We start from the raw sequence: 26,413 nt of genomic DNA, 5'->3' as shown, positions 1-26,413 counted from the left end.
CACATAAACTATCAATTATCCTTTACATCTGATTCAAAATATTATTAAGTTCAACACCCAATACATAAAGTTTATATACTTTCCAACAATATGCAGGTTGAGGGGGTCGGGTTTAGCCTAATACTGTACCCTACCCGTAACATACGGGTTGTAAAATCCCCAAGCCTGACTTGCCCCAAAACCCATCCTTCAAACAAAAAAACCTACCCTATCAAGGTGGTAGGAGTGGATACCCACCGGGTAGGGTAGGTTAAGTTGGGCCTAGGTTGGTAAACTCGGGCTTAACCTCGAATTGGATCAAGCTTGAGCTTGAGGTTTGAGGCTTAGGATTGGATTGACCCTTTTGAGACTTAGGATTGGATTGACCCTTAACCCAACCCAATATGTTCAAGTTGTACCTAACAGGGACCAATGCGATGCACAGGCTTTGTTAAGCGAAAGTTAAACAATAAAAGCACATAAGAGTAAATGGTTATTTTATATTTTAACCTTTTAAATAATTAATAATTAACTATACTTTATACTACTTTTAATAATTTTTTACAATACAAAAATAATAATAATTAATTCCAGCTAGGTTGTTCATTAAACCTATGAAACTGACCAACACGACCCAACTCAACTCGAGTTGGTCAGTTTTGTAGTATTTATGGTGGGTTTTGATTTAGCAATTTCCCAACCTAACCAGATCAGATCAATTTTGATTTAGCCATTTATAAATCGACAAAACATACATACTAGACCTGTTCATGGGTTAAACTGGGCTTTGCCTCTTTATCAACAGAAAATGCACAAACCCGAGCCTGACCATCAAGCCTAAATCTTAAGCCCGAACCCAAGCCTAAGGCCTGAAACAAAGATATCCACATCCAATACTATAATATTGGATTTTGAATTGATCCATCCGTTTTGCACCCTACTTGCCTAAAAGGACAACTCTCATACTTGATTCATGTGTATTGGCACGTGTTGACAAAATTTTATATTTTATATAAAATAATAAATTTAATATTAATAAAATATATTTACATATATATAATTCATAAAATATATAATATTAAGTATATATAATACATAATATAATATGTTATAAATTAAACGTATTATATATTTAAGAAAATATTATATTATAATGCGGCTAAGCTGGGCTTGAAGTATTGGGCCCACACCTGACTTAGAATCTTCTGGACTTAATGGGGTGTCGCGTGGGCGCCATGCTTGAGGAAGTGAAAGCCAAAATCGATTGAATTCAAGAAAAGCAGCAGAGCATCAATGGCGGACTAACAACGTTGATAGAGTATCCTCTTATGTATTTGAACTGAAGGGGAACCCTAAGATGAATCGTCAGAACTGTGATGATTGGTCCAGTGGGGTCATGCAGCCACCTGCATTATGATCATTATCATCGACTTCAGAAGTTGGGTAAAAAATTGATTGTAAAAATCAAGTGTAAACGGTGGCTAGGCTCGGTAAAGGTAAATTTGTTCTTTACTTATTTTTTCCTTCCCTCTCTTTGTATTTTGGTTGTCTTCACTATACAATGCCAATTCAATGATGGTCTATACGTTATGGTGCTCCAAATATTTTCTGTCTGTCTAGAAATGATGATTTTGACAAACTGGTTATTTTAGTGTGACATTTTTTTCTATCTACTATGTTTGTAGTATGGTTCTAAATAAAAAATAGAGTTTCTCCATCTTGAATTAGGAAAATAGATCCTTCAAAGTTATTTATGAAAAGAAGATACTTCAAAGTAAAATCGTTTTGAGATTGGTTGCCTTCCAAACAGAATCTTCTAATGGAAGCCAATATAACATTTTTTTCGAAGAATAATAAGAAAATTCATTAAACAGAAAATATAGATACAATCCAAAGGCGATAGGTGGCAAGATGGCACCCAGCAATTCAAAGCAAAAATAACTATGGTCTAGAATACATAGACTGAAACAGAAACTGAAACAGATTACACAGGTATGAATTTCCAATACATTCCAGAAATTCTCCACCGAATCTGATCTATTGGCTTGATCAAAATCTTGGAGCACCCAAACCCAATCCGCTACCAGCTTTCCCACCAGAGTTTCAGTACTTTTAGCTTTGTCTTCAAAAAGCCTTTTATTTATTTCATTCCACAAGATCTAACACATACCAAAGGGGATGCAGCTCCAAACTATCCTTGCTTTCCTGCTTCCTGCAAATCTTGGCCAAGAAGAAAAAAATTCCTGCTGTTGACCTTGGCTGAAACACTCTTTGCCCAAATAGAGAGGAGTAGAATTTCCAAATAATTTGTGCATCCTTACAAGAGGAGAATAAGTGGAAAACAGTCTCTTCATCCGAACAACATAAAGCGATAAAACACATACATTTGCTGAGGAGAAACCCGTACTTTCTAGGTGGTCAACTGTTAAAGCACTATCCCAAGCAACCAACAAAGCAAATGCTTCCACTCTAGGTGGAATAGGGTTCCCCCAAACTCCCCCCACCTGATCTGAGACCAGCTGATCCTTCACCATCGCCAAGTAGAAGGATTCACAGTGAACACCCCGTTCCTGCACTCTTTCCACTCCACCACAGTCCATCCTTCAAGAAGGGTGAAACCTCAACCTTCTGTAACTTTTCCAACAGCTGAATACATTGCAACAGATGTAACTTTTCCAACAGCTGAATATATCCAGCAATGATCTTCTGAATTTGGGGCACCAAACAATCTGCTCTCCCCTCATTTCGAAACACTAATCAACTGCTGTGTGATGCTCAGTCAGCCTGTACAACTTTGGGCATACCTCACACATCTTCCCTACATCACACCACTCATCCTCCTAAAGTATTATCCTCGACCCATCACCCAACTTGAACCTGACTGCTTTGAACTCTTGATTGAACCGCAATATCCCTTTCCAGACGCTCACCCCGTAAGAGTTGGAAACCTCCCTTGACTCCCACCCAAACCTCACCAGCCCATACTTCCCACTACAATCCTTCTCCCTCTCTAGCCAAAACCTCCACAGCCACTTGCCTAAGAGAGCCTTGTTGAAGATTTTGACCCTCCTAATACCCAAATCATCATTTCTTTTTGGCCTACACACCTTATCCCACTTCACCAGGTGAAGCTTCTTTAATCTGCCAGTCCCTTCCCACAAAAAATCACTCTGAAGCTTCCCCCCCCCCCCCCCCCCCCCCCCCCCCCCCCCCCACCCCCCCCCGAGAAAGATATTTTGCTTTCCAGCCCTCCAATCTCTTCACTCTCTCAATTACTGGTCTCCATACTTCTGCTGCAAAAGCTTTAGACCCTACAGGAAGACCCAAATAAAGGAAAGGTAGCTCCCGAACTTGGCATTCAAAAACCGCATCAAACTGATCCATCTCCCTCCTTATTTCCTCCACCCCAATCAGCAAGCTCTTAGCCAGATTTACCTTCAAGCCTGTGAGAATTTCAAACTACAATATATAAAAGGGATTAAGACAATAAACAAGTTGCCTAATATGATAACATTCATATTTTAACATATTTTCCAATCTCTAATTAAAAGAATTAAAACAGAAGTTGGATGCAAACTAAATATGAGAATGTATCATGTTATGTAAATTGGCTGCCCTTCCCTGTTTACTCTGTTATATTGTATGCACACACCAAATGGACCCAGCCAACTTAGTTGGACCATTGACCCAGCCGACTTAGTTGATGTCCATCTTGAACAGGCCAGGGCAAAAGAATAGTGGTCAAAGTAAACCCTTATTCTTTGTATGTGTCTGTGTTTAAAATAGAAAATTTGAACTCTGGATGGCTCCTATAATTCAAGTAAAATTTCAATACAATGAGGGTATGGGACTGATGTCAGTTGGGGTAGTTAACAGGTGACTGATCCAATGGATGGTTAAGATTGGTCACATTTTTTAGTTCACATGGCAGAAATAAAGTAGGTCATGTACGAGATGTCAACAGACCCAGAGCAGAATACAAAATTCTGAGGATAAAGAATGGATGGTTCGACCCTACCCCAAGGGTCCTTTATATAGAAAGTGAGATTACATAAATTACAGAGAGGCCCTTGTAGGGCAACACGATTTAGGGAATTTACAAAGAGGCCCTTGCTGGGCTGAAGTGAAAATAATAATAAATAAGAAAACAATACAATAAGGACTACAATAAAATGGTACATCAGGGAGTTTCTTCACACTCTCCCTCAAACTAATGCAGAGGCATGAGCATCAATTTGCTTACTAGAGATAAGTGTCTAGATCTTGTCATGGCCTTTGTGAAGATGTCAGCAATTTGCATATCAAAGGCAACATGAGGGAGAGAGATAGAGTTTGCAAGAAACAGATTGCGGATAAAGTGGCAGTCCACCTCAATATGCTTCGTCCTTTCATGACGGATAGGATTAGAGGCAATCTTAATAGCACTAGTGTTATCCGCATACAGAGGAATAGGTGTAGGAGGGGAATGACCTAACACCAGAAATAAAGATTGAAGCCAAACAACTTCACTACAAATAAATGACATTGCCCTGTACTCTGCTTCCGTAGAGGACTTGGAAACAGTTTGTTGTTTCTTGCATTTCCATGATATTAGAGAGTCACCCATGAAAACGCACCACCCGGTAGTGGAGTGTCGTGTGTCGGGGCATCCAGCCCAATCTACATCAGCATAGGCCTTCAGTTGGAGAGAAGAAGATGAAGAGAAGAAAAGACCCTGTGATAAAGAACCTCGAATATAGTAGATGATCCGATGCACCACAGTCAAATGAGGTTGACGAGGTGCAAAGACAAACTGACTAACAACTTGAACTGCATGTGAGATGTCAGGATGAGTCATGGTCAGATAGATGAGATACCCTACAAGCTGTCGATAGAGGGAAGCATCAGGAAGCAGGGAGCCTTCTGATTTGGATAATTTGACATTCAACTTCAAGGGAGTGTCAACCTGTTTATTATCACTGAGGTTGGCCAACTTAAGAAGATCAGAGGCATACTTGTGTTGGCAGATGAATTAACCTCAGGAGCTCCGTTGGACTTCAAGTCCCAATAAATAGTTAAGGGGGCTGAGATCCTGAATGTGGAAGGAACTATGGAGAAGAGACTTGAGGTCTTGGATTCCTTCTATATCATCTCCAGTCAATAGTATGTCATCCACATAAAGTAAGAGAATGGTAAGGCCCTGGGGTCTTTTCTGAACAAAGAGAGAATAGTCCGGTGCACTTTGGCTATATTCAACTTGCACGACAACATCTTTGAATTTTTCAAACCAAGATCGAGGGGCTTGCTTGAGCCCACAGAGGGACTTCTTTAGTCAACAAACGAGGGAGGGATCACTACAGTACCCTGGAGGAGGTTTCATATATACTATTTCCTTTAGATGCTCGTGTAAAAAGGCATTTTTGACATCCAGTTGAAAGATTGCCCAAGAGTGAGCAACATAGAGGGCTAAAAGAACATGGACGGTAGTAATCTTGGCTATTGGAGCGAAAGTCTCTTCATAGTCAATGCCATACTCCCGCTTATATCCCTGTGCCACAAGCCTGGCTTTGTAACGGTCCAAAGACCCATCAGATTTCATCTTGATGGAATAGACCCATTTTCTCCCAATAATAGAGCCATTTGAAGGTGCTGGGACAAGGTCCCAGGTGTCATTCTCATGCAAAGCTTGAATCTCTGCATCCATGGCTTCTTGCCACTAAGGACTGCTATTAGCCTGTTGGGTAAGAACGAGGAATATCTGTAGAGGTCAAAACAGCAGAGAAGGAGCTATGGTTTGAAGGAAAACCATAGCAGTCAGGTGGTCTAGAGATACAAGTAGAACGACATAAAGGAACGGGAGGAATAATTGAGGAATCTAAAACTGGGGCATCACTTACAAGGTTGTCTGTGATGAGCGAGGGGTCCGGACCAAGAGGAAGAGGGGTCATAGGCATAGGAGCTGGACCATGAACCCGCTTGCAAGAGAAGACGAGAAGTTCCTTCTTAGTAGTTGATGATGGAGTATCCTATTGTTCAAAGTCATGCAAAACTGAAACAGAGGGTGCAAATAACTTGGCAATTCCTAAAAAAAAAGGAGATATGTTCAAGAAAAATCACATTTCGAGAAATACGAATTTGACGTGTTGAGGGATCGTAACAAATGAATCCCTTGTGGTTCGGGCTGTACCCCACAAAAGCACAAATGACAGACTGAGCTGAAAGGTTTGAACGTTCACGAGGAGGAAGATGAACAAAGCATAGACACCCAAAGACATGAAGATGGGAAAGATTGGGGGGGGGGATCCAAACATCTTTTGATGAGGAGAAATGTTAGCAAGCACAGATGATGGGATACAATTTATCAAATATACTGCAGTGCTAGCGGCCTCAACCCAGAATGTGGGAGGCACATGTGATTCTTGTAGGAGAGTTCTTAAAACACTGAGAATGTAACCATTCTTTCTTTCTGCCACACCATTTTGCTGAGGAGTGTCTGGGCAGCATCGTTGGACTTGTATGCCATGATGTTTCAGGTAAGCCAAAAAATCTCCGTCACTGTATTCGCCCCCTGAGTCTGAGCGTAAGGTTTGCACATTCACTTGGAAATGAACTTGAACCATGTCATGAAACAACCTAAAGGTTGGAAAAACTTCTTATTTGTGTTTGAGAAAGTAGATCCAAGTGTACCTGGTACAATCATCAATAAATAGCACAAAATATTTGTATCCCATCCGAGAAACAACAGAAGAAGTCCAAACATCACTATAAATAATTTCAAAAGGCGAAGTAGCATGTTCAACTCGGTGAGTGAACGGTAAAATATGACTGTTACTCAAACAACAAGAAACACAAGATGTATCAAAGGATTTCATAGAAAGAATTTTAGTTTTAATAAAACCATAATCAAATAAGTATTTAAGTTTATCGGAATTTGGGTGGCCCAAGCGTTTATGCCACAAATCCCAAACATAGTTTCTCTGAATCAAAACTGGACTCAATGTAGAAGAGCTCAAAAAAGTAGAGGATGATGCTGATGGGGATTTCTCAAACTCCAATGCAAACAGGCGGCCCATCCTATGCCCCTTCTCTTTCATCTTCCCAGTGCACTGGTCCTGAATCAAACAACCATCAGAAGAAAAGGTTAGAATATGACCTTCATCAACTAATTGGCCAACTGAAATAAGGATGATAGTAAGTTTAGGAACAAGGAAGGTTTTAGCAAGGGACAAGGAATTTGAGGAAAAAAGTTTGATAAACAAGTCATCACTCCCAATGATGTCCAGTTTCTCACCATTAGCAGTGATAATGTGTCTATGGTTGGTTTCAAACAATCTGTTTGAACGTTCAGGATAGGCTCCAGTCATATGATTTGTAGCACTAGAATCAATTATCCAAATGGGAGAAGAGCAATAACTGGAGAACTCACCAGATAGGCCGAGAGCAGAAAAGGCAGATGAGATGGCAGAAGATACCAGCTGTTGTATATCTTCCTTATTCATGGAAGTAGAGGATTCTCCCTTAGCAATAGGGGTATCAGACACAAATCCCTCAGACGCTTGATAAACTCATGGCTGATTCTTCTTCATGGGTCCCTTGGGTGGATGAATTGGGCAATCTGGAATGATATGTCCATGTTGTTTGCAATATGTGCAGACATTCTTCTTTTTGCAGTGAGAGACTATATGTCCATATCCTTTACATTCATAGCATTGAGTTTTAGAAGGGTCCTTTCCACCAGATTTCTTATTCCCTCGTGCAAGAAAAACAATATCAATCCCTGAATTAGGATGTTTCCCTTCTATGTTTGCAGCAGTTAGGAGTCTACTTTCTTTCCTCAACAACTTTCCCATCACAGAGTCCAAGTCTGGAAGAGTTCCTCCACTCAAAATATTTGACCTGATTATTTCATACTCAGGTCCTAGCCTCATGAGAAATTAGTTAACTTTCCTATTTTCAAAATGTTTCTACAAATACTTGACACATTCAACGGGATCAGAGGGTTCAGTATGAACAAGTTCATATTCAGCCCAGAGATCAATAAAGCCTGAATAGTATCCTTGTATCTTTTTGTCCCCCTGGCAATAAGCAAAGATTTGATTCAATCTGGTATTGCCGTGACATATTGGATTGATGATAAACCTTTTTCAAATAGGCATACATCTCATAGGCAGGGATTGTCGAGCTTCCATTGTGTATAGGCTTTACTATCAGCCTCAACCTCATCAGGTTTACTTACAGTCCCATTCAAGTAACCTTCAAGTCCCTTTCCCTCAACATAGAAATCAAAATGGAACTTCCACATATTGTAGTTAGTTCCATCAAATTTTACAGGGAGAAAATCAACCTTTTCAGCCATCATAAATGAGCAAAAAAACAACCCAGAATAGCAGTACTGATGTTGGAAAAGAACTCAAATCAGCAATGAACAAGGCAGAAAATTTACTTCAGCTGAACACAGTATTCTTCAGAAAAGTAAAATGAGGGCTGAAGTATGAAATACAAACAAATCCAAGGCAACCTCAGCAGGAAACTTTAGAGAAGAATAAAAAAAATCCTCCAATAAACACCACAGAATTAGGGCAGCACAAACTAGGGTTCCAAGGACTGATAACCAAGAGAAGAAAATACCCTAGGGCATCACAAAAACTAGGGTTCCAACGACTGATAACAAGCGCCTATGACAATAGTGTGATGCACCAACCTGAAATGAGAAGTTTTCCAGATCAGTTTGAAGAGAGGACCTGATGTCTGTTGAAGTTCCTCAGTCAGAAAAAGAAACTAGGTTCGAATACTGCTGCTGTTAAGGGAGGAAGCAGCCAGACTGTTGAGACTCCTTAAACTGACTGTTCAAAACTGAACCACAGAGAGAAAAGCTGCTGCCGCCCAGGAGAAATCAGTACACTGTCAGAGGAAGAAAACAAAACTGCTGCCACCCAGGAGAGAAGACCAAAACTCCTCCAAGACTTGTTAGTTTCTGCTGATTTTCTGAGAGAAAAGAAGAAGGTCCTGGGCGACACAGCTGGTCAGAAATCCTTCCAGACAGAAGCCTTCAAGAGGAACAAGGGTTAGAAGAGCCCTAACACTAGCCAAAAACACCCTGAGAACAGAAACCCTAATATGCCCAACGAATGAGCAAGGAAAGAACAGCCTGCTATGATACCATGTCAACAGACCCAGAGCAGAATACAAAATTCTGGGGATGAAGAATGGATGATTCGACCCTATCCCAAGGGTCCTTTATATAGAAAGTGAAATTACAGAAATTACAGAGAGGCCCTTGTAGGGCAACACGATTTAGAGAATTTATAGAGAGGCCCTTGCAGGGCTGAAGTGAAAATAATAATAAATAAAAAAACAATACAATAAGGACTACAATAAAATGGTACATCAGGGAGTTTCTTCACAGGAGACTCTTACTTGACCCAAATGTGTCCAACCATATGAAACAATTTTAGTCCACTGTTCACATGACCTACCCAAATGTGTTCAACCATAAGATTGGTGGTTGTTGCATACAGGCTATGACATAACCAACAGATTATCCTACTCCCATTTGGAATAATTTGGATCTTCAGGCTTTGGTTTAGCTTCCTTTCCGGTAATAAACCCAAGCTTACCTCTTCCACCGATTGTAAGTTTGGCTGTTTGGGACCATTCAAGGAAACCTGTTCCATCAAGTTTTACAGTAGTAATCTGCCCTCCAGCATTATCATTACCTCTCAGGAGAACATAGGTAGGCACACAAACATCTTCGTGTGAGCCTATTGATCATAACCCCTTCAAAACAACCTTTCTCACCAACACCAGATGGGCACCCAAAACCCTTTCCCAAAAGGTTGAACACGGATTACAACAATAAAACAAGGGAAGAGGAAAAAAATTCTCAAATATTTTAGGGATCCAAAAAATTGGGGACCACTTCTTGCAGTCTCAGAAATTTCCCATGACTCAAGCACAAGAGGTTTTAAAGGCATCCAACCCACCATACAAGCATACAAGCCCTAAGAAAAGTGGTGAGGTTTTAAAGGCAGCCCTAAACTCTAGATCTCAAACGGTAGGGCTGTTCATAAGAAGGCCCAACCTGACCAAACCGACCAACCCGGACCGGCCCAACCCGAGTCGGCCGGGTTTTCATCAGCACCGGTCAGTTTCGGGTTGGGCAAATTCACACAAGAAAACCGAAACCGACCCAAACCGAACCGAACCAATTAGTCTTCTAGTTCGGTAGTTCCTACTTAACTAAATTGTATCTATCCTAGTTTCTATAGTCTTTTACACCAAATAGGCAACCTATTAGGCAATTACAATTAGAATTAGGTGTCCTTTTTTACTTAGATTAGAATTTAGAAAGTTTCTTGAAATATAAATATTTCAACCTTCTTTCTATAAAACAGTTTGACTTTCTATTTTATTGATAACTTTTATTGATAACTTTTGTCTTCTATTAGAATTAGGTGTCCTTTTTTACCTAAATTGTATATATCCTAGTTTCTATAGTCTTTTACACCAAATAGGCAACCCATTAGGCAATTACAATTAGAATTAGGTGTCCTTTTTTACCTAGATTAGAATTTAGAAAGTTTCTTGAAATATAAATATTTCAGCCTTCTTTCTATAAAACAGTTTGACTTTCTATTTTATTGATAACTTTTGTCTTCTCTTCTATTCTCTAACTTGGTCCGCCCCCTCAAGTTCTCAACTCAAGACATCATTTGATTTTTGAACTTGGCTCTCCCAACTCTCCCATCTTCTCAAATAAATTTCCTTCTAGTTCTAGGCTTCTCTGTCCTTTTTGTACAGGAGCAAAACCGAAAACCGACCCAAACCAACCCAACCCGACTCAAACCGACCAGGTCGGTTTTGCCTATCAGTGGGTCGGTTTCGGTTTCCACCTCAGGTAACCTGACTAGGTCGGGTCGGTTGGGAAAACCCCAATAAACCGACCCAACCCAACTCGTGAACAACCCTATCAAATGGATTCAACCTACCATGAAACCTACATCAAAATTCCTCTAAAACCGAGGTCACCAACATGCATCAGAAACACATTGGGATGCCGTTGACTGTACAAACTGTTGACGTCAACTGGCGGCGTGCTAATGTCAGCAGGTCTGTCTCTAAGTCACAACCAACAACAAATGATTTCCTTGATCTTAAGTTGCTCTAATACCAAGTTAAAAGATAGTTTGTGATAAAGGAAGAAGAAGAAGAGGAGTTTTGTCAAGAACGTTAGGTGTGTTACTGTTCACACCTAGAAAGATTTCATTTAAACACAATGAATAAAATTACAAATAAGCCCATGACTAGGCACCCTAATACAAAAATATATAAAAGGACAAAAATGCCTTTACACTCCCAACAGTCCACATGACAGGAATAGAGTAGGTATTTTAGGAGTCTCTCCATCAGCCCATAGTGCTGCACTATAGAAGTTCAAGGGCCAAGTATTAGCACACCCTAAGTATAGGGTATTTTAGACGGTGTATGCCCTTAGCTCCAATCAGCATGATGTACATTATAACATTTATTGTAAATGAATAAAGTACATATTTGATTCATGTTATTGTGGTGTGTTTCTGTATAATTCCCTTAAACTGGACACATATGAGACTCATGTTAGTTTAGAATCTTCACAGTCGTTGGATAGATCTGGGGAGATTTATCCTGCCAAGGCTGACACTGGTGTACTGCCAAGTTGGTTGGGGTGGCTTGTCTCATCTACTAGGGTGAGACCTGAGGTACATGCAGTGTGGGTTTTCTTGAAACCTTGAACTGGACCAAAATTCTAGTATTGCCCTGGACCTTGGAGATAGATGGGCAAAACTGGAATGTTACACCTGACCCCTAGACTCGATTATGATACTACACTAGGTGTCGGATTGGGCTGTCTTTGATGTGCCAATCAATGAGATCCTTAGAGGGGGTCAAAACTTTGGTATGTTGGGACAGTCTGAGAATTCATCTGAGTGGGTGATCATAGTGACAGGATCAACCCCTTTGTTGGACAAAGTGAACGATCGGGAAAATGCACTCTCTCTGATGGAAACCTAAACTGCCGGCAATGGATTTCAAATGTGTTTGAAATTTGGTTTTGCAAAATATATTTATATAGAGATATACTTACATATATTATAGTTTCAAAATGTTTGCAAAAGGTTTTAATTCCCGGGATCCATGTGAGTAGAGAGTGTAGCACTATACCTTGCAGCCGAGGGAGATGTCCTCTCTTGTCAGGCAGTGTTTGATCATTAAGGGCTGAGAGGTTAAGTGTGAGACCATTGAGGGTTATACTTGATGGGCTAATCTTGCATCTGCCCACAGTCCTTGGGCCTTCATAAGATGGTTGGACCCAAGGACCATTTAGTGTAGATGTTGGGTCCATTAAGAGCCCATGGTGATGGACTCAGGGGTTCACTGTATTCAGCAGTGAATTCGACCAGGCCTTGTAAAAGAGGCTAGGCTGAACCCATGTGGCTGATGTGTAGATCAATGTTAGGGTCCCATGCCATACAAAGAGAGCCAAGTTAGCTAGCATTAAAAGGAAGTGAGCCTGAAAGCTTAATGGGCCTAAAAGCCCATTTCAAACTGGGTTAATTGGATTAATTAAGTAGGGGCAGATATGGGTTTGGATCAGCAGATAAGGATAAGAGGATAACTCTTATCCACTTAAAGAGTCCAGATCCAAATAAAGATTTGGATCAGGAAACTCCTAATCAGATTAGGAGGTTGTCTCTTTAAGGTTATAAATAGAGAGCAGGGCGGACTTGAAAAAGACACACAACACAAAGAGAAGACAACTCAGTTAGACTGATCTTGCCTTCAGTTCTTTTTCTTCCTACTCTTGCCGCCCTACCCTGCTCGATCTCCAGCTCTTGGATCTGATTAAGATTTGATCTTGATATTGTTTCTTGCTAGAAGAAACAATTTTGAAGTTGTGCTCACTACCCCATTCGATTCTTGCTGAAGAATCACAAGTTCTTGGTGAAGAACTACCTGCTGATCCTACCTCATCCTAAGCTGTGTCATCTTCAGTGGAGGGAGGATTTAGTACACTCTTTGGCGTGAACACCTACGTTGGGAGGAGCTTCTTGCGTGGATTCCGTATTAGGTATATCCCTCCCTAAACTTGGTTTCAGATTTGGTCCGGTTTGGTTACAAGAACGAACCTTGAAAATGCAGTTTTCTAAATTGGGAATAGGATTCCCGGATGGGAGTAAAGAAATTTTTGAAATTTCGCCCAACCTTCCTACAGGGTTCGGCCATCCATATGATGAATCTTCCATCCCTTCAGGGTAGCCATCTGTAACTCACCCAAATTAAGAACGATATTCTTTTTTAGCATTCCTCTTTAATTATTATAAGAAATTCATTGGCTCCAATGGAAAAAGAAATAAAATTCAAAGGCTGAAGGAATAGAAATTGAAGGATGCTTCCACTCTTTCAAAGGTGCCAAGAGGTACCTGATAAGGTGATTGCACTGTGTAACAAGCCCCAATTAGTAGTGCTGGCTTTCAGTTCAAAATGTTTGACAGATAAGAAGCAGGTCCAATTAATTTGGTTCATACACTAGTAGGATCTTTTGTCCGCATATTTGTTCAGCATTATTTTGTATATAATTTAAACTTTGAAGATAATTTGGAATGGCAGGCCATTTTTGAGAAAGATCTGATCATGGAAGAAGGATATTAGGAAAATGCAGGCAACTTGCAGAACTAGAATCAATATACAGTGGTCCCTTTGGTCCTCTACTCCACCAACCACCCTGCTATAGGAACCCTTCCAGAAACATCTGGAAGATGGGCCCATCGTTCTTGGTTTTCTCTTGCTAGATTATACTTTAATCAGACAGCTCTTACTCTGTAAAAATTAGAAAAAGAAGGCAGTGTTTCACTAAAAAACAACACATTTGATTTAAAGTATAAACACATGGTCTATTCCTCCCTGAATCTGTGGGCAAAATGTGAAGCTACACAGATTAGAAGATCTTATCCATAAAGTTAAGGGCTAAACTTGGACCATTAAAATGGGTTTAACCATACTTCAAAATATTTTTTTGAAGACAAAGGAAAAAGTTTTATTGAAATAAAAAAGATGTAAGGAAGCTGATAAGCAATCACCCGAGAGAAAGACCAACCCAAAGAGAAATCCCAGAGAGGCATAAACAAACCCAAACAAACAGAACCAAAACCAAGCTAAATTTAAACCCAACTAGAGAAAGCCCCTAACAAACCTCCCTTGAACAATAATAAACTTTCATTCTGGTTGTTTTTTATCAGAAACTTTCTGATTGTTTTTATTCTTTTACTTCTTGTTTTCTCTTAGTATTGACATTTTTATTTTTCTCACTGCAGCCTGTTTTTTTTTTATCAGCAAAAATGATCATTTTATTCAATTAAGAGAAATAAAACTGAGTTACAGCAGATAAAACAAAGACATTTCGACAAAGAAATTTTACAATACAGCCCAAAAAGCTTTTGCTTTTGAACTCCCTGTTTAGCTCGAGAATCAGCCATTCCATTTGCAGTTCTCCTAACCCATGTAAATGAGGCCTTAAGTTCCCTTGCTTTGGTTACTATCTCTCTTAACTGATGTCTGTAGTACCAAGGAACATTACTGCTTGAATTGGTCCAAGATATCACTGTTTTTGAGTCCCCTTCTCTTTCCAAGTTCTTAAAATCAGCTTGCTTGGCGATCTTTAGCCCTTGAAGTAGGGCTAACAGTTCAGCTTTTAAAGAGTCACCTTCCCCTAAAGGTCCTGAGTACATAGCCAACACTTTGTTTGAGGAGTCTCTGGTCACACCACCAATGCCTGCCATACCTGGATTTCCTATAGAGCTCCCATCAAAGTTCAACTTTAACTTATTGGGACCTGGCAGCTTCCACTCCATCACTTTTCTTTCCTTCATCTCTGCAGTGTGCACCACTTCATTCCAAGCTCTTACAATATCCGTAATTGATATATTTTGGAAGAGCTGGAGTGGTTTCACCCAATGTGCAACTCTTATCTTTATGGCCTCCACAATGGCCTCTTTTGGCCTATGCTTTTCATTGAAAATTCTTTCATTCCTTTCCTCCCATATTGTCCACACCATTGCTGCCCTTGCTGATTTCCACATCACCCTCCCTCTTTTTGTTGGCTGCCTTAGAAAGTTTGGATCAAAGAGGCTTATTACATTCTGGGGAGCCCTCCACCTGCAACCAAAGAGAGAGCAAAGAGATTCCCAAACAAACAAAACAAAGGAGCAGTGGATCAATAAATGGGGTAGGGATTCAGCATCTGCAAAGCAAAGAGAGCACATATGAGGGGAGAGGCATTTATTTGGCCTCCTTTTTTGAAGCATGCCACAAGTATTTACCTTCCCCAAAAACACCTCCCAACATTGAACCATTGGGAGGGAATCCAAGATCTGAAGATTTTTGGAAGCTAGTGGTGGGGAGGTTTACAAGGAAGTTGGCACTTTGGAAGAGGAATTGTTTATCCATAGGTGGGGGAATAACCTTGATTAGAGCAACCCTAGCAATCCTTTCAACCTTTAGAATCCTTGCTAAAGTGGCATGGCTTTTAGAAAAACTCATGAGGGACTTTCTTTGGAAGCCTGGGGAGGAAAAGAGGGATCATCTAGTGAAGTGGGAACAAGTCTGCAAAACAAAGGAGAAGGGAGGCTTAGGACTAGGGAACTTAGTACACAGGAATACTTCCTCGCTAGGAAAATGGCTTTGGAGGTTTCCATTGGAAAGAGACAAGTTGTGGCATAAGGTGATAGCAAGCATTCACAAGATGATGAACAATGGCTGGGATGCAAAGTTAGACCCCACATCTTCCTCGAGCTCTCTGTGGAAAGCAATACAAGAGGTATATCCTATTTTTCTCAATCTCATCAGATTTGATGTGGGTTGTGGCTCTAGGGTGCTTTTTTGGGAAGATCTTTGGCTGGGTGATACTCCTTTCTGCTTCATTTTCGCAGATCTATATTCAGTCTCTAACTATAAGTTAAAACCCATCTCAAACTTTGTCACTCTTTCTCATCCTTGGAGGACACTAGAGTTTAGTCTACTTCTCCTAATGGTACCTTTACCTGTGCTTCTTTCTTTAATACCCTTGTTCAAACTACTGTTGGGGGTGATAATTTCCCAGTGACAGAGATTTGGAGCAAGTCCATTTCACTGCAGCCTGCTTGTTGGGCATGGCCAAGTCATGGCTTGATGTTCAGGTGGATTTAGAATTAGCTCGTTTCCATCCAGGAGGACATGAGCAGTTAAAGAGTTATGGAGGTGCAAATAAAAGCAAGTCCTAGTCATGGAGACCAAAATTTTCATACTCCAGCTGGCCCAGAAAGTTGGCCATGGCATGTTCTCAGCCAACAGCCTCAGGATCTCTCTGTTCTTCAGAAGCTCCATTCAGGCAGGGTATGGGAGTAAAACGGATTCTGCTCCATATTTTCTTGCATTGAAGTGGCATTTTTTTTGATATCTAATCATCTGATCTACTTGCCCATAGCTCTTCTCGAGGATGCAAAGAGCACCATCGGAAAATTGAGGCAAGAGTCTAACTCAAATGACATTTTTAATAAATAGCAATCGGTTTTTGTATTTATATTTGTTATTTTCATTTATTGAGACGTTTCTGCACTCTTGGAGAATTATGTTGTCCATTTACTTCCACATTGCTCATATGATTCTCATGCATTAATCTGGACTTCCTGTTTGCACTTGGGGGATTTTGGAATAATAAACTTAACACCCATCCATTTGGAAGTGGACAAAAAAGAGTGGCTGGAGTTCTCAAGTAAGCAAACTCAAGTCCAGATGAACTATTATTTCTTCTAGTTGAAACTAACCTTGTATGGACATGCAGAAGTACCAAAAATATAAAGAATATAGATAGTATACAACATCACCCCAAGAACAAAAGTAGATATATATGAAATAATATAAATGATCTGATCTAATGGTGCCTATATTAATTGTATAAACCACATTATATAAATTATAAAAAAACATAAAATATTATGTGCCTACTTTGTTGCCTGGGTAGGATTTGATGTTATTTTTTTCTTCATATATTTTCAAATTCTGAATTATGTAAAGATTTTTTTCCTAATTTAGTCAAGCTTTTTTTTTCTACACTTACTCTATTTGGTATTGTTTACATGCTTTGGAGCTGGTGAAGATTCTATAGATCTTATTTAATGCTTATAACTAAGCTATTACACTGATAGCTAAATTGAAATTCCACTTTCACCATACCTCTGACTTCTGTTGTATTTTTTAGGAGTCTTGGAAGAATCTCCTAGTGTATATAATTTAATATTCTCTTATTTTAATTTTTAGTTCCATGTAGAGCTGGAAAGCTTTAATTTTTACTCATTTATTTTCTTTCTTTTTTATTTTTTGTGGGATTATCTTGGTTAAGATATAAGGGTTATTAATAACGTTATGATGTTAAATGCACATCACCCAATCCTAGCTTTTAAACAAAATCTTAGTGCTTTCTTCTTCACACATTTGAAGTTGATATTATCTTTAATCCAGATTTCTACAAATTGTACAAGGCTTATGCCTTTAGGCTCCACTTGAGGCAAGGCTTAAGAAAATGTCTCAAAGCCTTGAAGTTTATGGCTGAAAGTATAAAACAAATTGCTCACAGTTGGAGATGCATAGTTTCTTGCCTCATGCGTCCAGTAGAAGATCAAGACAGTAATCAGTCTTGAATCCTAATAGGTTTTAGGTTTGCAAAACAGAAGAAAAGTGAGAGAAAGGAGAGAGAATAGAAGAGAAACAAGAGAACACAAGTTGTTGAAAGGAGGGACAGATTCTAAACTGATCTGCCGCCGCCACTCTCTTAATATTTATAGGTTATGTTTAGTACATAATGGAAATGACACATCTGCCCTTAGTACTTACATAATAAATAAAGTAAATAAAAGCTGAAATAAATAACAACTGAATTAACAAACTGACACTACTATAATTGAAACAAATAACTACATTGCTGTCCTACGAACACAGTGGGGACCACTGCAGTGGGGCCCACATCAGTGTTCTCTACACTCCCCCTCAAGTTGGGAGTAGATATCTATCATTCCCAACTTGGATAGGTCTGTCTCTAACTTCTTCCTTGGTACAGCCTTGGTGAGGATATCCGCGAGCTGCATATTAGATGTGATGTACGGAAGACACACTTCTTGTGATGTGACCCTTTCTCGCACAAAATGTCGATCAACTTCGATATGTTTAGTTCTGTCATGCTGCACTGGGTTGTGGGCTATATTAATAGCTGCCTAATTATCACAGTACAACATTAAGGGCTTTTCATAGTCAATACCCAACTCTTCAAGTAGTGACCTCAGCCATAAGATTTCAGCCACTCCATTAGCCATTGACCTGTATTCCGCTTCAGCACTGGAGCGGGAAACAACACTCTGCTTCTTACTCCTCCAAGAGACAAGGTTACCTCCCACTAGGGCACAATATCCAGAGGTAGACCTTCTGTCACCAACACTTCCAGCCCAATCGGCATCTGTATAGACTTCCACCCTCATGTGATTATTGTTCTTGAGCAATATACCTCTACCCGGGCATCTCTTCAAGTATGCTAATATTCTCTCTGCCGCAAGAAGATGAGAAGTTCTAGGGGAGTGCATGTACTGGCTAACAACACTAACTGCATAGCTGATATCCGGCCGAGTGAGGCAGAGATATAGAAGCTTTCCAACCAACCGTTGGAACATAACTTTGTCTTCAAGAGGCTCCCCACCCTCTGCACTAATCTTGTGATTTTGTTCGATGGGTGTATCAGTCGGCTTAACACCCAACTTTCCAGTTTCCGCCAACAGATCTAGAACATATTTTCTCTGAGAGATAAAAATCCCCTGCTTGGATCTAGCAACCTCAATACCCAAAAAGTATCGTAGTGCACCAAGATCTTTCACCTCAAACTCTTGATGAAGGAGCTGTTTGAGGGACTCAATCTCATGACTGTCATTTCCTGTCACCACAATATCATCAACATATACTACTAGTAGTGTCAGAGAGGACTCCACCCTCTTGATGAATAGTGTATGATCTGACTGGGCCTGTACATAACCAAACTTTCCAAGGGCTAATCTGAACCTATCAAACCAGGCTCTAGGTGACTGCTTCAAACCATACAATGCCTTGTTCAGTCGGCAAACCTTCTTACCTGTTTCTGTATCATAGAATCCAGGAGGAAACTGCATGTAAACCTCTTCTTGTAAGTCTTCATTCAGAAAGGCATTTTTAACATCCATCTGAAACAGAGGTCAAGAATGATTTGCTGCAAGGGATAACAGAATTCGGATGGTGGTCATCTTGGCTATTGGGGCAAAGGTCTCCAAGTAGTCTATACCATAAGTCTGAGTGAACCCCTTTGCAACCAGCCGGGCTTTGTACCTTTCAATAGAGCCATCAGCATTATGCTTCACAGTGAACACCCATCTGCATCCCACCGGTTTCTTTCCTTTTGGTGGGTCAACCAGTGCCCAAGTATTATTCTTCAACAGGGCATCCATTTCGACTTGCATTGCATCTTTCCATTCTGGAATTGATAAGGCTTCTTGCATTGTTCTTGGAATAGGGACATCGGCAATGGAAGTGAGATAGGACCGGTAAGATGGTGACAGACGATCATAGGATAAGAACTGTGAGATGCTGTGAGCTGTAGAAGTGGTGCAATGTCGTTTCCCTTTGCGAATGGCAATAGGGAGATCAAGGTCATCCACAGGAGGGGAAGTGGCAACAGTGAGAGGTATCTCAGTAGGCTCTAGATCTGGAGCCGCAGAAGGAACTAGAGCTGGTCGGGACTGCCGAAGACTAGGATCAACCTGCCTGCATCGCCTGTGATAGACTCTCAACTCCGGCTCCCTCTGACCACCCTCACCACTACAACCTTCATTACCCAGTGGAATAGGTAAAGGAACAACCCCACTTCCACTCTCACTGCTCTCCCCCTGAGGAAAGAAACTCAAAACAACCCCACTCTCACTGCTCTCCCCCTGAGGAGAAACCCTAGGATAATAGGGTGTCTCCTCAAAGAAGGTGACATCCATGGAGACAAAACGTTTCCCTGAAACCGGATCATAGCAGGAATAACCCTTTTGAGTTTGTGCATAACCAAGGAAAATGCATTTGGAGACCTTAGGTTCAAACTTGGAATGATAAGGCCCGAGAAGCTGAACGAAACAGGTACAACCAAAGGTTTTAAGGGGAACAATGAACAACTCCTCGTCTTGGTATAGAAGGGAAAAGGGGGTTCTCATATCAAGGACCCGGGAAGGAACTCGATTAATGAGATAAACTGCCATGAGGATAGCATCACCCCAGAAGCGAATAGGTACATTGGAGGTAAACATAATGCTTCTAACCACCTCCAAGATATGTCTATTCTTCCTTTCGGCAACGCCGTTCTGCTGTGGTGTATAAGGGCAAGTGCTCTGGTGAATAACTCCATGGCTAAGAAGGTAGGAGGTCAATGGCTGAGCAAAGTATTCCTTTGCATTATCAGATCTAAGGACTTTGATTTTGGTCTCAAACTGAGTGAGAATCATCTGATAGAAGTTTTGGGTCAGAGCAGGAACCTCATCCCGAGAACGCATAAGATAGACCCAAGAAAAACAGGTATGGTCATCAACAAACAGTAGAAAATATCTGTACCCACCCATAGAAGAGATATGATATGGCCCCCAAACATCAGTATGCACAATATCAAAAGAGAAATTACTCCTTTTATTACTTAAAGAATAAGAGGTTCTACAATGTTTGGCAAACTCACAACTCTCACACCTCAACTTTGATAACTCAACAGACTCAAATAAAGCAGGAAACAGACTCTTCAAAGACTTAAAATACAAATGACCTAATCGGTTATGCCAAAGCATAACCGAACTCACAGACTGGGAAACAAAAGACTTCTTATCCACTGACTCCTCCTGACGAGAACTCTCTCCAAGCAGATAGATCCCGTTCGTCTCACGGCCAGTCCTAATCACCTTCCTCGTCTCCAAATCCTGAAAAACACATCGGTCAGGGAAAAAGGTTACTGAACAGTTCATGTGTTTGGTAATACTACTAACTGAAAGCAGGTTAGTATCAAGCTTAGGAACATGCAAGACAGAAGATAAAGAGATAGTATCCGATAGCTTGATGTCCCCCTTGCCCGAAATGGGAACAAGAGAGCCATTAGCAATGGATACTCTATCTCGGCCAGAGGACAAGTGATAAGAAGTGAACAAAGATGGCAAGCTAGTCATATGGTTAGATGCACCTGAATCTATTACCCAACAGTGATCAGTATTACCTGGAGCTGAAGCATGGTAAGCTGAGGCTCGAGTACCTGAATGTGCAAATGCAGATGTGGCAGGAGCTGATGGTGACTGAGATGGCTGAGCTGAACTCCCAGCTTCCTTTTCCAACCGTATGAGGGCAGCCCGAACAGCAGCTAAAGTCTCTAGGGATGTGCCTGATGAGGATGTTGAATCAGTGTTCACTGCCATATGAGCATTACCCTTCTTATTTCTTAGTTTTGCTGGGACCAAGTGAGAATGTAGCTTCCAACAAGTATCTTTTGTGTGCTTGGGTTTCTTGCAATGTTCACATACCAGATCCCGTTTATCTTCCTTCTTCCGGTCCCTTTCTGAGTCACCCCCTGGCTTAGGTTTAATAGCTGTCAAGGCTGGGAAAGAGGGCTGAGGCTGCATCATGACTTTCCTCCTGGTCTCTTCACTATGCACCAGAGAGTATGCTTGAGAAAGGGTCACACTATCTCTTGTCAATATCTGTTGTCGCACAATGTCATATTCTGAATTCAAACCAGCCAGAAACTCAAATACCCTATTGGTCTCGACTTGCTTTCTGTGAGTCTGTGCATCTTTGGGACTCTCCCACTCAGGGGTCTCTAGATGGTCAATCTCATGCCACAAGGATTTCAAGGTAGAGAAGTAGACAGAAACTGGCTTCTCTCCTTGTTTAAGGCTGTTCACCTCACACTTCAGTTCATCGGCTCTGGCAACATTAAGGGGTTGGGAATAGGTTTCTTTCACAACATCCCATATCTCTTTGGTTGTCTTTGCCCACAAGTAATTTCGGCTAATATGCGGCTGCATAGAATTACACAGCCATGCCATAACCAAATAGTTCTCTTGAACCCACTTGGTGTATGTTGGGTCCTCCTTGGAAGGTTCTTTCACATCTCCCAAGAGGTAATCCAGTTTTCCCCTTCCTCCAATAGCCATCATGGCTGATTGAGCCCACTCCAAATAATTAGACCCATCAAATCTCATAGTTGTAATCTGAAACCCGGTTTCAGATACACTACCATAACTGTGGTTTCCAAAACTACTTTCTCCCTGACCCTTAAACTCCATCTTTGATCAAGATTCAGTGGCTACAAACTGTTAGAGCCACTATACCAGAAAACAGAGTCAAACAAGCAAGTCTGGAATCTGATCCGAAACCAACACAAATCTGATCTGATCCGATCTGAAACCAACCCAAATCTGATCTGAAATCAATCGCCTATCACAGTATATGCAAGAAATCAACTCAAATCTGATCTGAAATCAATCGGCATGCACAGTACCAGGCAGCCTATCAATCTGAGATGCTATTTTTTGAAATCACTACTGTGGGGCCCACTGCTGCGAGAGAAAAATTAGGGTTTCAACTGTAGGTCTGAAGTAAGTGCTCAGTTGCACTCTCCAAGCAGTCCGCACAAGTGGGACTTGTCACAGGGCAATATGAAACCCTAAAAACTAATCACCTTTAAAGAGGGGGGTTCGGCCCAACAGTCAAACCCTAGAAACAAACTTAAACACAGTTCGGCAAGCCAAACCCTATTTCTAGATAGGTCCAACCTATCTCGACTGATTGCAGTCTCTGAAACTTAGTAAAAAAAAACTTACTTATGTACTTCGGTTTACTGTCTTCTAGGGTTACCTGAACCCTAACCTTCGTTGCCTCTTCCTGATTACCAACTCTTTGCAAGCCGCGGCAAGTCTTCAACTGCTGCAAACCTCTTCTGGTAATCTCCAAGATTCAGCCACCGAAAACTTCTTCAAAGCTTCCAGCCCTAGCTAGTCCTCATGTGGTCGGCTGGACTAGACACACATGAGAAGCCCTAGATAGGCTCTGATACCAAGTAGAAGATCAAGACTGTAATCAGTCTTGAATCCTAATAGGTTTTAGGTTTGCAAAACAGAAGAAAAGTGAGAGAAAGGAGAGAGAATAGAAGAGAAACAAGAGAACACAAGTTGTTGAAAGGAGGGACAGATTCTAAACTGATCTGCTGCCGCCACTCTCTTAATATTTATAGGTTATGTTTAGTACATAATGGAAAGGACACATCTGCCCTTAGTACTTACATAATAAATAAAGTAAATAAAAGCTGAAATAAATAACAACTGAATTAACAAACTGACTCAAACTGACAATACTATAACTGAAACAAATAACTACACTGCTGTCCTACGAACACAGTGGGGACCACTGCAGTGGGGCCCACATCAGTGTTCTCTACACGTCCATGCTTTTAAACTTTGGTTTAACCTTTTCTCTTTTCTTTTTTTCCATTTTTGCAACCATTTTTTGTTGAGAATGGTAAGGTAAAATTGTACAAGGCTTATGCCTTTAGGCTCCACTTGAGGCAAGGCTTAAGAAAATGTCTCAAAGCCTTGAAGTTTATGACTGAAAGTATAAAACAAATTGCTTGCACTTGTGGATTTTGGAATAATAATCTTAACACCCATCCATTTGGAAATGGACAAAAAGGGTGGCTGGTATAGATATCATCAGATAGATGCTGGTTCAATTCAAAGGTAGATCATGTATGATCTAAAGCATGAACGATAGCAAGAGAAGGGGGTTCTCATGTTAATAAACTAAAGTCCATATGAACTATTGTTTCTTCTAGTTAAATCCATCTTTCTATGGACATGCAGAAGTACATTTCTTTTGTTTGAACTTTGAAATTACAGGGATGCATTGAATCAGGCCTCATGGTGATCCATGATTCGTTTTGGTGCACACTTAATACTTGTTCTTAGATATCTACTTGCTGATCAAATGAAGGACACTTTTAGAGAGAAGCTTATGATAGTTGGTGACCTAATTCTCCACATGTGAGTAGTACTCCTTTATTTTTTGATTGATAAACAATAATATGTATTTAGTTATTACTAATTCTACGCATCTGTAATTTGTCTGGAATATAGCTACTTAACTTTATTTTAATTTAAAAGTTGGAGGCAAATCTTGAATATATTTTTTTATATGGGTATAGGTGATTATGCTGTATTCATTAGTCAAGGGAATGAATCTGTATGCATATGTTGTTAATTAGATCTATATATTGACAGTATTATGAGAGCAGTCCATAAATCCATAAAAAGGATAAAGGATAGTTTTGGAACCCCCAAACCTGCAAAATCCATTACAATGGAGGAGTGTATGGCCTCCATTCTTCTAAGTACCTTAAATTTTATTAATTAAATGAGAAGTGAAGGATATACATCTAACTGGGGCAACCATACCTTACTCTTTGCCCTCTAGAAGAAGGCCACTACATGATGGTGGGAAATATGAGACTGTTGTATTTACAGCTCAGTGTAGCAATTTAAAGTGAATGCTTCCTCTCTGTACTGACTGGGAGGTAATTCCTTCTGTTAGTCCATTTAAGGCCTTCATAATGCCTGTCTGAATGCATAATTTTTTCCATACATGTTTATTATTTTCTGTCCTTTTTATTTTGTCAATAGATTAATGATAAAAACTGTAAATTGTTTGTTTATATCTTTCACAAAAGTTACCTCATATAACCTATAATATGTTTGTAATCATTCCATGACGCTCACATCAGAACTTGTTCTGGTGCCCCTAATACCAGCTCATTTTGATAAATTCCTTCTCTAGCTAGTGTATCAGCATTAATTTGAGATAATTCATACTTATAAGAATGCACGGTTCAGATCACCTGGCAAATTTTTTTTGGTTCTCTAATCAGGGATCTAAGTATACACAAAATTTTCACTCTAGCCGTATGCCAGTATAGCACAACTTGGCAATCACCTTCTAGAACTAGTACATTACTGCCAATCAAATAGGCTGGTTTTAGGACTTGGGTCTCTTTATTTCCATTCTTTTGTTTCTATATGTCATTGTTGTTTTTCTTTGCAGCATATTATTCTTCTCTACTTTGTTTTTTTCTTCTAAATTTATTTATAGTGGGTTAATCTATACCTTACACACTAATAATTGTCCAGGCGGCTGTACTTGTATGAAAGCACTGCATACATGTAAGCATTTTCATGTGGTTTGTTACCAAGATATAGAGAGTGAGGCACTCGTGTAGCATTTGCAATGGTGTGTAATACTTTTGATCCTTAAATAGAATTAACTAATTTTTGCATATCTGAGATGCTATGGCTTCCATCACAATGTCTATTTGTTTGTACCTTGAACAATAACAAACTTTCATTTTGGTTGTTTTTTATCAGCAACTTTCTGATTGTTTTTATTCTTTTACTTCTTGTTTTCTCTTAGTAGTGACATTTTTATTTTTCTCACTGCAGTCTGCTTGTTGGGCAATGGCCAAGTCATGGCTTGATGTTCAGGTGGGTTTAGAATTAGCTCCTTTCCAGCCAGGTGGACATGAGCAGTTAAAGAGTTGTGGAGGTGCAATAGAAACAAGTCCTGGGTCCAGGAGACCAAACTTTTCATACTCCAGCACAGCCTCGGGATCTCTCTGCTCTTCTTCAGAAGCTCCATTCCCCTAGAGTAAAAAAGCAATGTCTGATCTTGGAACAATGGCAGGACAAAGATGAATAGAGGTCTGCGGTACTGGTTAAGCAGATTAACGCATTTGATTTGGGAACTACGATAGGATAATAAATACCATCAAATGGTTAATATAAGTTCATCTTGCACCGATTTCAGTTATGAATCTTTTTGTCCCTCTATCCCTGAAAGACAACGATGTTAATCGTAGCTGACTGAATGTGACCAGTGATAAACCAATGGTCTCTCAATTAGTTTGTGCTAAGAAAAGAGGGAGAAAGGACTAAAAAGTATGGACAGATTTGGATATTGTATCGCGTAGTTGGATGTTCCTGTTTTACTTTTTTGGCAAAAAAAAAAAAAATGATGCCATCCTGCCCAGAATGTTGATACCACGACCCTAAACCTGGCTCATAAACATTATTGGCAGCTTGGAGCAAGGCAATGAGAAGAGGGAGAGACGGGAGACCCAAAATAACCAAGGTTTATATTTCATGGTATTTTGGTCTAGACTAGAAAAAAACAAAAAATCTCCCTCTCACTAGCAGGCCTTAATATTATTATTATCGTGTTCTAAGATTGTCATGTGCAAAGTACACGTACACATTTGCTAATAATGGTAAATAGATATTCAATGGATAAGCTATCTAATTCAACTATTGGTTGT

The 26,413-nt window shown here is 40.1% G+C and overlaps 1 long non-coding RNA gene across 1 annotated transcript; it reads left to right on the top strand.

Annotated features, from left to right (window-relative positions):
- The first annotated feature begins 1,191 nt into the window (after positions 1-1,191).
- On the top strand, positions 1,192-26,130 carry LOC148789557 (uncharacterized). Its single transcript, XR_016079849.1, has 3 exons — positions 1,192-1,475; positions 23,949-24,092; positions 25,542-26,130. It is a non-coding gene; the product is annotated as an uncharacterized LOC148789557 (long non-coding RNA).
- The last annotated feature ends 283 nt before the right edge of the window (positions 26,131-26,413 follow it).

Source organism: Nelumbo nucifera, chromosome 8 (genome assembly GCF_055504915.1).
Source record: "Nelumbo nucifera cultivar China Antique chromosome 8, China Antique-T2T, whole genome shotgun sequence".
NCBI lineage: Eukaryota > Viridiplantae > Streptophyta > Magnoliopsida > Proteales > Nelumbonaceae > Nelumbo > Nelumbo nucifera.
Note: the sequence above shows the minus strand (reverse complement) of the source record. Positions and strands in the feature narration are given on the sequence as shown.